Source organism: Mus musculus, chromosome 8 (assembly GCF_000001635.26).
Source record: "Mus musculus strain C57BL/6J chromosome 8, GRCm38.p6 C57BL/6J".
Classification (NCBI taxonomy): domain Eukaryota; kingdom Metazoa; phylum Chordata; class Mammalia; order Rodentia; family Muridae; genus Mus; species Mus musculus.
Window position 1 is genome coordinate 8,435,230 of NC_000074.6, and position 14,470 is coordinate 8,449,699.

The 14,470-nt window shown below is 40.5% G+C and overlaps 1 long non-coding RNA gene across 10 annotated transcripts in view; it reads right to left on the reverse strand.

Annotated features, from left to right (window-relative positions):
- Positions 1 to 1,376: 1,376 nt before the first annotated feature.
- Positions 1,377 to 14,470, reverse strand: part of Gm31135 — a 48,123-nt gene continuing 35,029 nt past the window's right edge. For 3 of the 10 annotated variants that reach the window (XR_001778504.1, XR_001778500.1, XR_001778499.1), the window contains 5 exons: positions 9,662 to 9,706; positions 8,712 to 8,879; positions 7,795 to 7,898; positions 5,359 to 6,239; positions 1,377 to 2,728 (listed from right to left, as the gene is read on the reverse strand). This is a non-coding gene — a long non-coding RNA (predicted gene, 31135). Of the gene's footprint in view, positions 2,729 to 5,358; positions 6,240 to 7,272; positions 7,775 to 7,794; positions 7,899 to 8,711; positions 8,880 to 9,661; positions 9,707 to 14,470 lie in introns of those variants that run through there. The other 7 variants (XR_870124.1, XR_001778502.1, XR_870125.1 and 4 more) reach the window with 5 other exon arrangements.

Genomic DNA, 14,470 nt, shown 5'->3' on the forward strand with positions numbered 1-14,470 from the left:
GTATAACTGTCAAACCACCCCAGAACCTGGAAGAAAATTAGTTTTTAACAGAGGTTTGTAGTTATTTTAGAATTTGGTATTGCATATATTCTTATATATTGTTCATAATCAACCTTATATGAAACTCCAAGAGAAAGAAACCTACGGAACATATATCCAGTAGTTCAATATTTGTCAATACAAATTTTCTTTGATTTTTATGATTTTATTTTTAAGATATTTACATAATCAAGAATTTAGCCTGAAAATATCATACTACCATCCTTGGATTTTTATGGAGGATTTTAATTCATTGTGCATTTTAGGTCGGCTGTGTGTCTTCTACATCCCATTCTTTGTAGGACACAAAGCATAGTTTTGTTGCTTTAATTAAGAATGTAGGATGAAGATCTGATGAGGGAATTTATTTTTAAATGTCTTTCATTAGGAGAAACCCATCAACAATTTTTCAAAGCTTTGTTGAACTTCCTTCGCAGGTTGCTGAGAGCCTGCTATAAACAAAGCCTTTTTCTTCACAGGCTTCCTGAGGTTTCTAAAGGGGGAGATGTGGAGGTAGGGATGGGGGGGGGGCGGGGGAAACAACCCTCTGCCGGTGAGCGGTTGTCCAATTCCTTTTCTGTTCCCACCCTGATCTGGAGGATCTTGTCTTCAACATTGACTCCAGGAAGACAAGCAGATAACTGACATTAATTAGCTGTTCGATGAGCTAAGAAGAAAGGGAAGGGCAAAGAAGGCGATGTTAGCCCTGGTGCCTAAGTTGTATTTCTCAGTTCAAACTTCAGTACAGGTGTGCAGACTTGCAAGTAAGACTAGGAGCCTTCTCTGCATTTCTTCCCCAGGTCCTCTCAAGAGGAATGGCACATTTCCTATTAGACTACCAGAAGCTTGTGGTTACAATGACAGCTGCAGGTTAAAAAATGAATATATACTAAGCACAGAGGTTCAGGAGACATCTTCGGATTGATTAATATCTAGAATCAGAGGTGTGCATACACAGGACCTTCTGTCTGGTCTCTCCGGGAGATAAAATGGTGCGCAGGTCTTGCTTATCCGATGCCTTTTAAAAGATCACTTCTCCAACTGTAGCTTAACTCTTGATTTGTTGTTCTTTTATGGAGTCAGTGTTTCTCTGTCTAGCCTAGAACTCCCTGTGTAGGTCAGGCTGGCCTAGAACTTACAGTCATCCTCCTGCCTCAGGATCCCAAGTACTGAGAATGCAGGTATGCCTGGCTTTACTTTTAAATAAATTATAATAAAAGAATTTTTCAATATTCTATCTAAGTTAGGAACTTTCTTCATTGGTCTCAAAATAAAAGTTTACAGCCACTTTCATAATAATAAAAAAATTAGATGAGAAATGAAACAAAGAGCCTGGATTTCATTATGTATAAATCAATTTCATTCTTTATTAGAATTCCTTCACAAAAGGTATTAGGTAATTACCCTGTTGTAGCATAATACATGCACATAAAATATCTCGGCAGCCAAGGTTAATTGAAGCTCCCTCTTCGTCTCTGTAAATGTCTCTAAGCTGCTTTGTGTGGGGCAAATTAAAACAAAAGATATTCTTTAATAAACGCTCCAAGAAAAAATTGATAACGCAGCAATCGGTGCCTCGCAAAAGATGGTCCCAGGTATGTTTAAGGTTTCATTTTACATATGCCCCACTTATTTTCTGGATTTGATTTATATGAAGCATAAGGCACACTGAGAGATCAGATACCTTTATGGGCCACATTTTATTCTCTTAAAATAAAATTTCACAAGGGAAATGAAACTACTGAGTATAATTCTAATACTTGGAATTTTTGCCTCGTGATACTTTTAACTTTGAAATTTTGTTCCAAACAATCGAGATTTGAAATTGGCTTTCTCTTTCTTAACATCATGCCCCCAACTTTACCTAACGGTGGGAACTCTTGCTTATTCTTTAATTATCTGCATGTAATTAGTTACCAATTTAGAAATTAGCCAAGTGAAGATGGTCAGGGGCGTTAGGGGTAGTGATCAGGATGTTCCCAGTACAGCAGAAATTTGGATAACAGTGTGATGGATCTCAATGCGGTGCAAGGGATAGAAGCTAATAAAACAACATTAACTAAAAACCAAAATGAAAGTTACCAAACTGAAAATGTGCTGGGTGTATCATTTTAGTAAAGAAAGAAAGAAAACAAGATACTATTTACACGTTCATTGAATCTTGTTCTCTCTGGGAAGGTGTATGTTCTGCTAAGGAAATCTACCATCTGCCCCTTGGGAAAAATGGGAGATTTGGATATTTCTATTTCTTTGAGTTTTCCTTTTCTAAATGTGGGACAGGGTCTCAAGTATGGCAGCCTAGCCCCTGACCTGACTCACTGCGAAGCTGAAGAAGACCTTGAACTTCAAACCTTCCAACTGCTCAGATTACAGGCCTGTGCCAACACTCCGTTTTTTCTATAATTATAATCTTTGGAAACATCACCTCTTCTTGCTTATCATAAGGCCACTAAATATGATTCCAGGAAGAAAGAAACAAATGTAAAAAGATGCCCACAAAGAAACATTTACAATTTTTTGTTTTTTTTTACATATGACAAGTTCCCCTTAAAACTGAAAGTTAGACGGTGGAGAAAGTAGAAATTATCTTCGGTGCTTCAGTTCCAATGCCAAAGATGTGACGGCTACAACCAGTGGAGTTAATAACGGTGAGGACTGGGACACCAGGGTACACCAGGGTGACTTCCACCTAGATTGTCACATAAAGAAATAAATTAGCCAGGCTTGGTGGCACACACCTTTACTCCCAGCACTCAGGAGGCAGAGGCAGGCAGATTTCTGAGTTCGAGGCCAACCTGGTCTACAAAGTGAGTTCCAGGACAGCCAGGGCTATAAAGAGAAACCCTGTCTGGAAAAAACAAAATAAGAAAAAACGAAAAGAAAAGAAAAGAAAAGAAAAGAAAAGAAAAGAAAAGAAAAGAAAAGGAAAGAAAAAGAAAAGGAAGAAAAGAAGAGAAGAGAAGAGAAGAGAAGAGAAGAGAAGAGAAGAGAAGAGAAGAGAAGAGAAGAGAAAAGAAAAGAAATTAAGAAGCTCTTAGAAATCTGTGTGAACTGAGTTATTAATAAGCTCCATTGTCCCTTCTCTGGTCTAAAACCCAGTCTTATTTCACACCGTAATGAGGCAGAAGCTACCAGAATCTCACAAAAAAATCATTCCAAAGTCTGTGGGCTTATCTGCAGTAGAGCCAGCAATTTGACAGCACGTGAAGATAAGATGTCCTTGATTTAAATACGTGGCGCCCATGATTTACATACGTTAATTCTGAAGCACCTTTGTTGTTGGGTTTTATTGATGGAGATGTGACTTGCTCTGCAGTGGCCCTACAAACCCGTATTTTAAAAGCAAACAAACAAATAAACAAACAAACAAAAAGAGCCAGAAATTGGATTCCTGATTGGAAGGCTCTGTCAAAGGAGTTTGAGTGACGGCTGCACTTTCATCAGCACCATCTATAATCCCCCTTCCATTGGCTGCCATAACTCACTGTCCCAGCCACACACACATCCTCTCAAAGAATGGATGCTTCTGCAACCCACGCCAGCCAGCGGGCCTCAAGCTCCTCTGCTGATATATGAGCTGATGCTCACAAATTATCTAGTCAGAGCCCTCGGTGGGAGCACCTGTACCCTGTAACTCACCACCGGATTTACAGCTTGTCAGAGAAGCGCATGGCCTCGCCGTGCTGCGTCAATCACGGCCTCAAACCCTTTACTCAGAACTATCGGGCTATTTCTCACATCACTAGAGGAAGTTTGACATCCAGTAAAATTCAAGAAGGAATTTGTGTGCTAGAGGAAAGGGGGATCAAAAGAATTCAGCATTACGCAAAAATGACGGACAGACTAACGACTAACGGTGTGAGCCTGCATGAAGCCTCTCTGATGTCTGGAATGTTAAAGTTTGAGAGAACATTTTTGGTGAAAGGAACCTTTTCCCTCTGTTACTTTATCTTATTTTTACTCTTTTTTTAAGATTTATTTATTTGTTATATGTAAGTACACTGTAGCTGTCTTCAGACACCCCAGAAGAGGGCATCAGATCTCATTAAGGATGGTTGTGAGCCATCATGTGGTTGCTGGGATTTGAACTCACGACCTTCAGAAGAGCAGTTGACGCTCATTAACCGCTGAGCCATCTCTCCAGCCCTTATTTTTACTCTTTAATGATGAGAGGAGAGCTGTAAAGGACTATATTGGAGCATGAGTAAAAAATCTACAGGATATGATGACTGGCGATTACAGGCAATGCTGAAGCAAGCGCAGATTTCTGCGTGTGCATGTGAGCCTTGCGCGCACGATGTGCATGTGTGAGCCTATCTAGGTGTGTACATGTGAGTACTTGAAGACAGACAGAGCTTAAAATATCTCATGAGAACTGCAAAGGACAAGCCTGTTTTCTATTCCTTCCAAACTAACTTAAGAGGCATGTAAACCGGCAGTCTCACACTCTGGGGCTTTTTGCAGAAAGTTCTACCATAGAGTATGGAGCTAGTGTCACAGGAGCAGGCTGTCATAGAGACAGGATAGTCGGGGAAAACTGGGACAGGAAAAAAAAGCATAGCACACATCAGTATTATACCCCCACTACACCAGTGGATAATGGAGCCCTAAATCAAGGAGTTGATCACTGTTCCCTAGAGACAGGAAGTGGGAGGACCTCTGACCTTAACCCTGCTGTGCCTTGCAGGAAGAGAGCCATCAGAGGGGTGAAGAATTCATACCAATGCATAGGATGTCCAGGTGCAAGCTATAGGATACACATGCACACACACACACACACACACACACACACACACACACACACACACAAGCCTGAGCATAAGGTGACAGTTGAACCTCTATGGGAGTATCCTTGGACAAGTGAGGCAATCTAGAGCTACCAGACATCAAGACTCTAAGAATGAGAGATTCGTTGGTAGGAAGGTATCTCTCGGCACCAGGTACCTCTGTGACAATCGACACACAAAAGGAGGCAGGAAGCTGAGTTGACTGATGGGGATTTGCAGCTATTGTCCCTTGGAGTCCAGGCCCAAGCCTGCTCTCCATCACCGGAACATATTGCTGACACATCAGGCTGTGGGGCTGAGGAGTAGTGGGTACTCCCATTAGCACTGCCCAGAGGTAGGAAGCAGCCTATAGCCCCACAGCCCTGGGTGGCTTAGGCAGGAAGTACTTCTAACATCCCTGGGCTTCGGTTGAGCCTTTTAAGAAACTGTCCACAGCCAGCAAGAAAAGAAATATTAATCCCCAAAGACTGAACGGTGTAATTAAGGGATGTACCAGTGTCACCCTCAATGCTAAGATACACGCTGGACTTACCGCTGATGGGAACTCTGGCTCGAGCCACCACCCACATCCTTGTCTTCTTCATTGGTGGCTCACATCCTGCCAAGAGCATCATAAGGAACCCGACACCACCGAAAATCGCACACATTGTTAGTTTGCTCCATGGGTTTATGCGAATCTGCTTATAAACACAGTTAACACGTAGGTTTACCACAAAGCAAGTGACTCCACACATGGTGGCGTCGTGGCCAATGAGCTAGGAAAAAATGAGCAAACGCTGGTAATTATGAATGGAAAACCTGAAGACATGCTCAGCCATACCCAACAAGCATCACTTTCATTTATGTGAAAAGAGAGGTTACTTCAGAAAGAAAATGTGTTATAATTAAATATGAGCAAGTATTGGGTGGTAAGATATACAGAGGAGGCTAATGGAAGGCATACAGAAGCTTAAACCACACACTACAAAAACAGGCTGGTCCGGGCCAGCCCTGCTGAGCTGCTTGCTGGCTGAGCCACGCTGGACATAAGACAACAGTGCAGCAGTCACTCAGTGACCACCCACTTCCTGCTTCCGGTCACTAATCAGGTCTGTCTTGCACGGAGCAAGCAGAGTCCCGTGCAACTTTTCAGAACGAGTGATTCCTCTGGCTAAAGGTTCTCAGTGGCTTTTATTGTGTGCACAAGATCTCCCAGCTTCTTACAGCTCGGCTCTGTTCCCTCCACCACATCAACTTACGTCTTCTCCATTCATCCTATGCCGCTGTGCCAGCCAATATACTACCCCTGCAGCAGTCAGGTAAACGTCTCCCTCGGCTCCTTCTGCTTCCTGCCTAGAACGAGCTCTCTTACAGACTCCCACAATCTCCCCTGTTCCTTCAAGTCCTTCTTTACATGATGCATTCTCAGAAAACCTAAAAAATAAACAATAAACGAAAATTCCTTACTTAATGATACAACTGCATCTCGACCACACCCTCCCCGTCCCCTTATTCCTTGATATCCTTTGTCCCTAATATAGTCTATACTTCTAACACAGTACGCAGAAGTAATTTACCATAGAAAGACAACAATATCTAAGAGACCTACTTATGTATCATGTTGATAGCCTGTTTTTGCTCAGTGGAGTGTGGGGGCCCCATATGGTAAAGACTCATGAGCTAATTTCTCCAGATTCTAACACGTGCCAACACATAACATCAACAAGTCAGAAAGTGTCACCCTGGCTGAGCCTTTCTGCAAGCCTTTCTAGTTCTATTATTAGCAGAGCAGAAATTCCTACCCTGCACAGGGCGTCACATTCTATTTGCTTTCTTTCCACCGTGATTTTTTCCACAGTGGTTTCTGAACGGTTGGAAACTCTGAGCAGCCAAACATATCAATGGAAACTCCAATACTCATTGAAGTATTCGGTTGTCTGGTCTCTCTCAAATAAAGATGGAAATCATGGACAGGAGCATCATGGGAAATGATCCTCCCAAGTTATGCTCTAAGCTCTTTGCCTCTTGAAATACTCCACACCTTTATTTTTCCATTTGGCTATTCAAAGATCAATGCATTGCAGCTCACAGACATGCCCTCCCGTGAGTAACCCCGGGAAACTTTATTCCTGGCCACGTCCTTTCCTTACTCAGTTGCCTCAATGCATACAGCAATTGAAATATTTTGGGAGAAAGCAGTCATATCAGAGTACTATTTTAAGATATGTCTGACTAATCACAACCCTTCTTAGGTCTACTGCATTTTAGAAAGAAAATTCATAAACTGAAAGTCTACCAGCTCAGCATAAAGGGAACACATTTCCAATGCCCCTGTCCTGTCCCTGACTATTCACTATAGAGGACAAGACCTTGACATAGACTTCATTTCTTTATTTTTTTCGAATTCACAAATTGAGTTTTGACATATAACAGAACTGTGGACACTTGTCATAGAGATGTGGAATACCTTCATTTTCTCCAAAGGTAACTTCAGTCTCTCTTAGAGGCAATTTCCAATAGCCAGCCCCAGTGAGCCATTGCTCTGCATTCAGCTACCAGTTTGGCCTCTTCCAGAAGTTCGTAGAGTTAGTAGATACATTTTGCATTTGTTTGGTTTCATTTAGAATGATTTTCTGCGACTCATTAGCATTGTTGCTTGAAGGCATGTAGACCTTCTGTGGGGCTTTGGTGCACACACAGGGAAACCAATAAGCGCTCTGAAATTTACCTGCTCCTCAAACTGTCACTGACACAATCATAAATAACCTCAAGAGAAACGTCTTGTCTTGATATCTGAGTTTGCTTTGCTGTTGTTTGTCTTCAGCATGAAAGCATCTCAAATAATAGTAAATACGTCCATTCCTCTCATCTGATCTTTGGTCTATGCCCAAGCATGACAGAAGAGGAAATGGTCAGGAGAAAGAAATGTGAAGAACTCTGGCGTTTGTTGTCATATAAACAAACTGACAGGAGGTGAATCGTTACTCACCGTAATCCCCCTGTGTTAACATTGCATAAAACGAAGCTCATTTGTATGTCTGACTCTTATTAAAGTTTTATATGCACTGCTTAATGGCCTGGCTTTTCTTCATTCTAAACAGCAGCAAAAGTAAACAAAAAAAAAAAAAGACTTATGCGTGAATATTCTCAGGTGTATGCTGTAGGCTGAACTAGGTCACCTTTGAACTCATATATTAAAGTTTCCAGGAACTCAAAATGGGACTACATTTGCAGACACAGCATTTGAAGAAGTGATTAAATTCAAATAAGGCTGTTTGAGATGAGTCTCCTTTACTCTGACTGGAATCTACACGGAAGGAGAAGATGTGGGCAAAGGGGCCATGTTAGGTCACGAGAGACTGCAAGGCAAGGAGAGACGTCTCAGAGCATTGTGAGGGCACCCTGATTTTAGCCTTCCAGCCTCCTGAATGCTGACAAGATAAACCCTAAACCTTTTTCCTTTATACCACGGAAGCTCCGGCATATTGCTGTGAGAATGTGAACAAGCCATCATGGCCTTGTTTCCTTTGAGAACAATGATGAAAAATGTGAACACAAGATCACATACAAAGGAGAACAACTGTGTGACGTTCCCCGGAAAGATGAGAATGAATATCTTCTTCCCATCCCTGCCCCCTCCAAAAAAATAAAATATCTATGACACATCAACAAAAGGATTGCACCCATGTCTACCTTTGTGAGTCAATGAGTTTACTGAGGGGATTTAGAGGACACGGATAACTCTCAGCTAGCTACATCACACAAAAGCACACCCCAGTGGAACTCAGAAAATCTAACTTTCTAGAGTATCCTGCACAATTTAAAAGCAAATTCACTGAAAAATTCTCTTTCCCTAGCAATTTTTTATTTCCTGTGTGACTGAGGGAGGGCCTTATGGAGTTGTACCTGTCCAAGTCTCACAGAGCCCTCAGTGTTCACTTGCTCGCTGACTTTTATGAGCATTTCTTCTTCCTCCTAAGGGAATGCTTTAATTTGGAGAGAAGATCAATACATCAGCAATGCAAACCGGGAAATATGAGATGGTATTTTTCAGGTCCTCTAAGTAAACCTAACCTATAACCACCAAGAAACAAAAGAAGAATATTTTCAGATAAACATAATCCTGACTAAATTTATCACTAGCAAACCTATTATCACCTGAAGCTATGTTTCAGGTGAAGAAAGAAACTTGGATTAAGACTATAAATGAGCCTGTCACGGTGGTGCACATCTTTAATCCCAACACTCAAGACACAGAGACAGGCAGATCCCTGAGTTCAAGACCAGCCTGATCTACAGTGAGCTCTAAGACAGCAAGGACTACACAGAGAAACCCTGTCTCAAAAACAAACAAACAAAAAAAAAAAAAACCAAAAAAACAAAAACAAAAAAAAAAGCAAAAACACGAACAACAACCAAAACAAAACAAAACAAAACATGTGCCTGGTTTTTTAAAACAACTTATCACTAAAAGCAAAAATGTTAACAATCTCTTTTGTATTTCTAATGTGCTGGAATGCAGATATTTATTGTAACAGAGGAGGCAGGTGAAGGGATCTGAAGACTAAGTTAATAAGACTATACAACTGAAGTGTTTTTGCAATTTTGTGAAATACAATGATATTAACTCTAAGTAAACTGCATTAAATATTAATTTCTACCCCAAAGCAACCACTATAAAATAATGTAAAGGATGGTGGCTTTTAAATCAGTAGAATTAACAATTTTGCTAAATATGAGTGCATGTGTGTGTGATTAACACAAAAGATAAGAAGAAACAAGACAACTGGAAACATAAGAAAATTAAACTGCAGCAATGTAGACATAAGCATAATTATATCAGTAGTTGTACTCACTGTAAACGAGTCAAATACTCCAACTAAAAGTCAGTGGAGTTCAAACTGTGGAGTGGAGAAAGAGAAGAGCCAGTTATAAGCTGACTGCAAAAAAACATACAGTATAATATGAAGACATGGGTAAAGATTTTTAGAATGGCAAAAAGAATACATCATGTGAGCACTATATTTAGAAAGTTTGTGTAGAGGCTGAAGTGAGATCTGACTAAAGAGAGCCAAGATAATATCACCCGCAATTGTTCTCATCAGCGTTAGTGTTGGGACAAGCACCCTGTGCATCTCTGACATGGTGTAGCTGTTGTTTTAACCTCTTATGTGCTGTATTTGTTATACCAGCTATCAGAAAAACTAGGTATGTACAGGACTCATCATTTTCTTACTTATCAGGGTTTGAAAAAAATTATAACAGAAACACTAAGCCAATATTAAAGGTCAATCGTGTAGCTCTAAAGAGAAACGATACTGTTTAAAATTGTTCAAAAGTGAAGATACACACACCAGAGTGCAGACATTATGAGAGAGTATTGCTTAAAGATCTAATAGTGATGACACACAAAGTTTCAAACATAATCTTTTCTTATTTTCAAAACACCTTTGTACTTGTCAACGACCAAAATTCTTTGAATTATGGGTTGATTAACCATGCATTCTATCAATAATAAAAGAAGTAGGAACTAGCCCTTTAGGGCCAATTATACTCAACCTGTAAAAGTTTTCACTTGCAAGCTTTCAGCTTTTTAAGAGAATATTTTGGCTTCCAAGTCATTCTCCATTTTGTAAACGAGATTTTTGATTCTTACCTCTCCTTTAAAAACTGTAACATAAGTTATTTAAATTACTATCGTAATCAGAGTTTATTTTGGCAAGAAGGCTATTGGCATGAAATAAGAGTTATAGTTTGGTGAAATATGGGGAGCCCTTCAAGTGATCTACAACACTGTGTGTGTGAGCCTTCATTCTCCCCACCAAAGGATAATTGGTTTGGAAACTGCCACTCACAAAAGTTGATGAGCTTTAGGTCATCAGAGACAAAAAAGCAACAAGATAAAAGACCGCCTAACGGGTGAGAAATCTTGAAATCAATTTCTCTTTCAGTAGAACTTTATTTTCAGTGTATACTGGTAAGCAGTTGGCACCAATGCATACGAGTGAGCCAATACAAACTTAGGAGCAGCCTGACAAGGAAACTTACCCAGTCACCATTTTATGCCAATATTTTGTAAGAAAATTTATTTATATATGTGTGTGTGTGTGTGTGTGTGTGTGTGTGTGTGTGTGTGTGTGTATTAATCTGTATGTGTGTGAAGTAGAATTACAGGTGGAGCATTGGAAATGGAGTCGCTGGAAGAGAAGTTGAGGAAATATTTAAAGACAATGGGTAATCTGACAAGGAACTGAAATTGGAATGGAAACTCACTCTTGCATTTTAATATGCATGTGTCTGGTGCTGTTGTGATCCACAATAGTTAGACAGAATTACAAATCTGTATTCCCAGGGCAAATAAGTCTTAAGTGGCTGGAAACATGCCTAGCCTTCCCTTCTCTCTCCAATTAGCCTTTTCTGCATGTAACAGTTCATGTGCTTCTCGGGCTATCTCTCTGGGGGCTCCTGGCCCTGCTCTCTTCTGTGAGAGAAGGTCACTATAAAGATGGGAGTTTGTGCCCCTAGATAAGATCAGATTGACTTAATCTGTGCCAATACTCTTACTCACTTTGGAGTGCAGGTTCTTAGGGTAGGACTCATACACACTCATACACACTCATACACACTCATACACACTCATACACACTCATACACACTCATACACACTCATACACACTCATACACACTCAACACACTCATACACACTCATACACACTCATACACACTCATACACACTCATACACACTCATACACACTAAACACACACATCAAGAGGTGGAGTGTGCCATGAGGGATCATGTGCATTTCTCCATCATCCTGGAGCAGACCTTCCATAGAGGGGAAGAAAGGAAGGAAGGGAGGGAGGGAGAAAAAAGAAGGGAAGAATGGATGAAACGAAGAAAAAGGAAAGAAAGAAAGAAAGAAAGAAAGAAAGAAAGGAAGGAAGGAAGGAAGGAAGGAAGAAAGAAAGAGAGAGAGAGAGAAAGGAAGAGGGAGGGGGAAGGGAAGGGAAAAGAGGCAGGTGGGGGAAAGGAAGGGAGAGAAGCAGAAAAGAGAGAGGAGAGGAAGGGAGGGGAGGGGAGAGGAGGGGAGGAGAGAAGAGGGGAGGGGAGGAGAGAAGAGAAGAGAAGAGAAGAGAAGAGAAGAGAAGAGAAGAGAAGAGAAGAGAAGAGCAGAGCAGAGCAGAGCAGAGCAGAGAAGAGAAGAGAAGAGAAGAGCAGAGCAGAGCAGAGCAGAGCAGAGCAGAGCAGAGCAGAGCAGAGCAGAGCAGAGCAGAGCAGAGCAGAGCAGAGAAGAGAAGAGAAGAGAAGAGAAGAGAAGAGAAGAGAAGAGAAGAGAAGAGAAGAGAAGAGAAGAGAAGAGAAGATCAATTGGGAGAAATAAAATTTGCAAGTTCTTTCAATTCTGCTTCCATGAGTGAGTATGCTCTATTAACGCACCAGTTTAAGACTCCTGGGGAGTGAAAGGGACCACCCGAAGCACATGGTCACCTCAACTGGATCAGTTCCAGTTATAACATGATTACTACTGGAAGGATCACACACACACACACACACACACACACACACACACACAAAAATAAATAAATAAATGTTCCACGAATTCATACTTCAGTTAAATGGGATGCTTGCTCTCAGTTTTCAAAAATGATTCCTTTAGAATTTAATTGTGTTTTCAGAATTTGTTTGCAAGTGTTTGTTTTCAAATAATGAGTAATTTCTTTTTGAATAAAGAGAATATCCAGATGAGAAATGAGAATTAAAATGGCTTGAGGATAATGGAGAGAGATGGTGGCAGATGGGAGCAGAGGCAGACCAGAGCAATCACACGTGGAGGCATGGATGCTCTGCATCACTAGGAAGGGGCTGCCAGTGAACGCCAGGAAGGACAGTCATCACACTACAAGATTATAGCTTGGGTGAACTGCACAGGTTACCTGGAAAAATAGTAACAGTAAAGGTAGGAGAGTATGAGGAAGGTATGAAGGTAGAGAAGAATAGACAAGAAAGAATAATGGGAGCAGAGGAAGACCAAGTGACATCCTACATTCTCTCTAGATGCAGAATCTAGATTTATATACATGAGTACATATATGCATATATACATTTATATACATGTAGGCAAATACAGAGATCTGCACACAAGCACACATACAAGTATGAAGGCATGAGAATATGTGAAATGTCATAATGAAATTTATGTTATCTAAAAAAAAACTAATAAGAATAATAAGTTCAAAAAAATTTAAAGTTTATTCAAAAATATAAAAAAAAAACCTAATAAGAATAGTAAGTCCAAAAAATTTAAAGTTTATTCAAAAATATCAAAAAGTTTAAAAGCAAAGCCTTGAGATAATGAAAGAAACACAGAATTGAACGTTTGTGTGATTTTAGCCCATCAAAAACCTCCCAGTCCAAAAGCAGAGTCTACACAGTAGCAGGCACATGAAGAGTTATCATACAGGAATCTGGTTTGTAATATGGAAGGATGAACACTAAATCTTCAGCCTCAAACATCAGTAAACTTTACAAAGTGAAAAAGAACATAATTGCCACACATGACAACAGGATAGTTTTCTTGATATCAGAGAGCATCCTATGAGTCAATGTGGGGGAGACATGATTTGTTTGTAAGTGGCTGAGGGGGAACCACTTTGCAACAGAAATGGTCATTAATCACTGCAAGCTAATCAAACTCATAAGGCAATTAAATGCAAAAAATAAAAAAAAAAACAATAAGAGGTCATTCTTCAACTATCAAATTGGCAGTGGTTAAAAGATGAATAATAACCGGTTTTGGCCAGAACACGAGGAAACAAGGCTCATCGTGTGCTACTAGCAGAACAAAATGGTCTAAATTTTTGGAAAGAAAAATTGTAGTATCAAAAAAAAAAAAAACTGCATTCTGTCGCTAACAATTTCATATCTAAGAATTTATCCAAATGAGAAACTCACTCAAACCCTGGCTCAGGCTGGGGTGGGTCGCAGTTCAGTCCCCCAGGGCAATAGTTTTGTCAAGTTTGGTTAATGAGTATTTTGTTTCTACAGATTAGTGGTGACCAGAAGTCTGACCAGTGATGCATGAGCCTGAGTATAGGAATCGGCGGCTCTGATCTGGCTTTGCCACAGCTACACAGAATTGAACTTCCTGGAGTCTTACCTAGGTCATATGGAGATCAGGGCAGCCTGTAGGGAACATTTTCCCAGAACACAGGAAAGGACATTGCCATCTTCTTCCTTTCCCACCATTCCAGAAGGGAGACACTGAGAGGCATAACATTATATTGAAAGATCCTTCCGGAGGCTTCATATTGAAACAAATGATGGAGTTGGACCTTCATCCATAGCCTCCAAGACACAGCATGGGGAATGATTAAAGTCACCATTGGAAAGTCTCATTGCAAGACTACCTCAGAGTCACTCATCTCCATTTGTCTATATGGGGATGTGAACAATGGCAGGCAGAACTACATTAGCTGATGACTCATGGACAGAGTCTCTGAGTCGTAAGGCTGGGTTTTCGGAAAAGAAAATATGGCGCTGATAGCGTTTTCCGTCACACAAAGGCAAAAAAATGGTAGCGGTCATGAAAAAGAGGATCCCTGGATATGAGGAATGCTCTTTATCCAATCACTTGAGGATTCAATAACCTTGAATCCTGTCTCT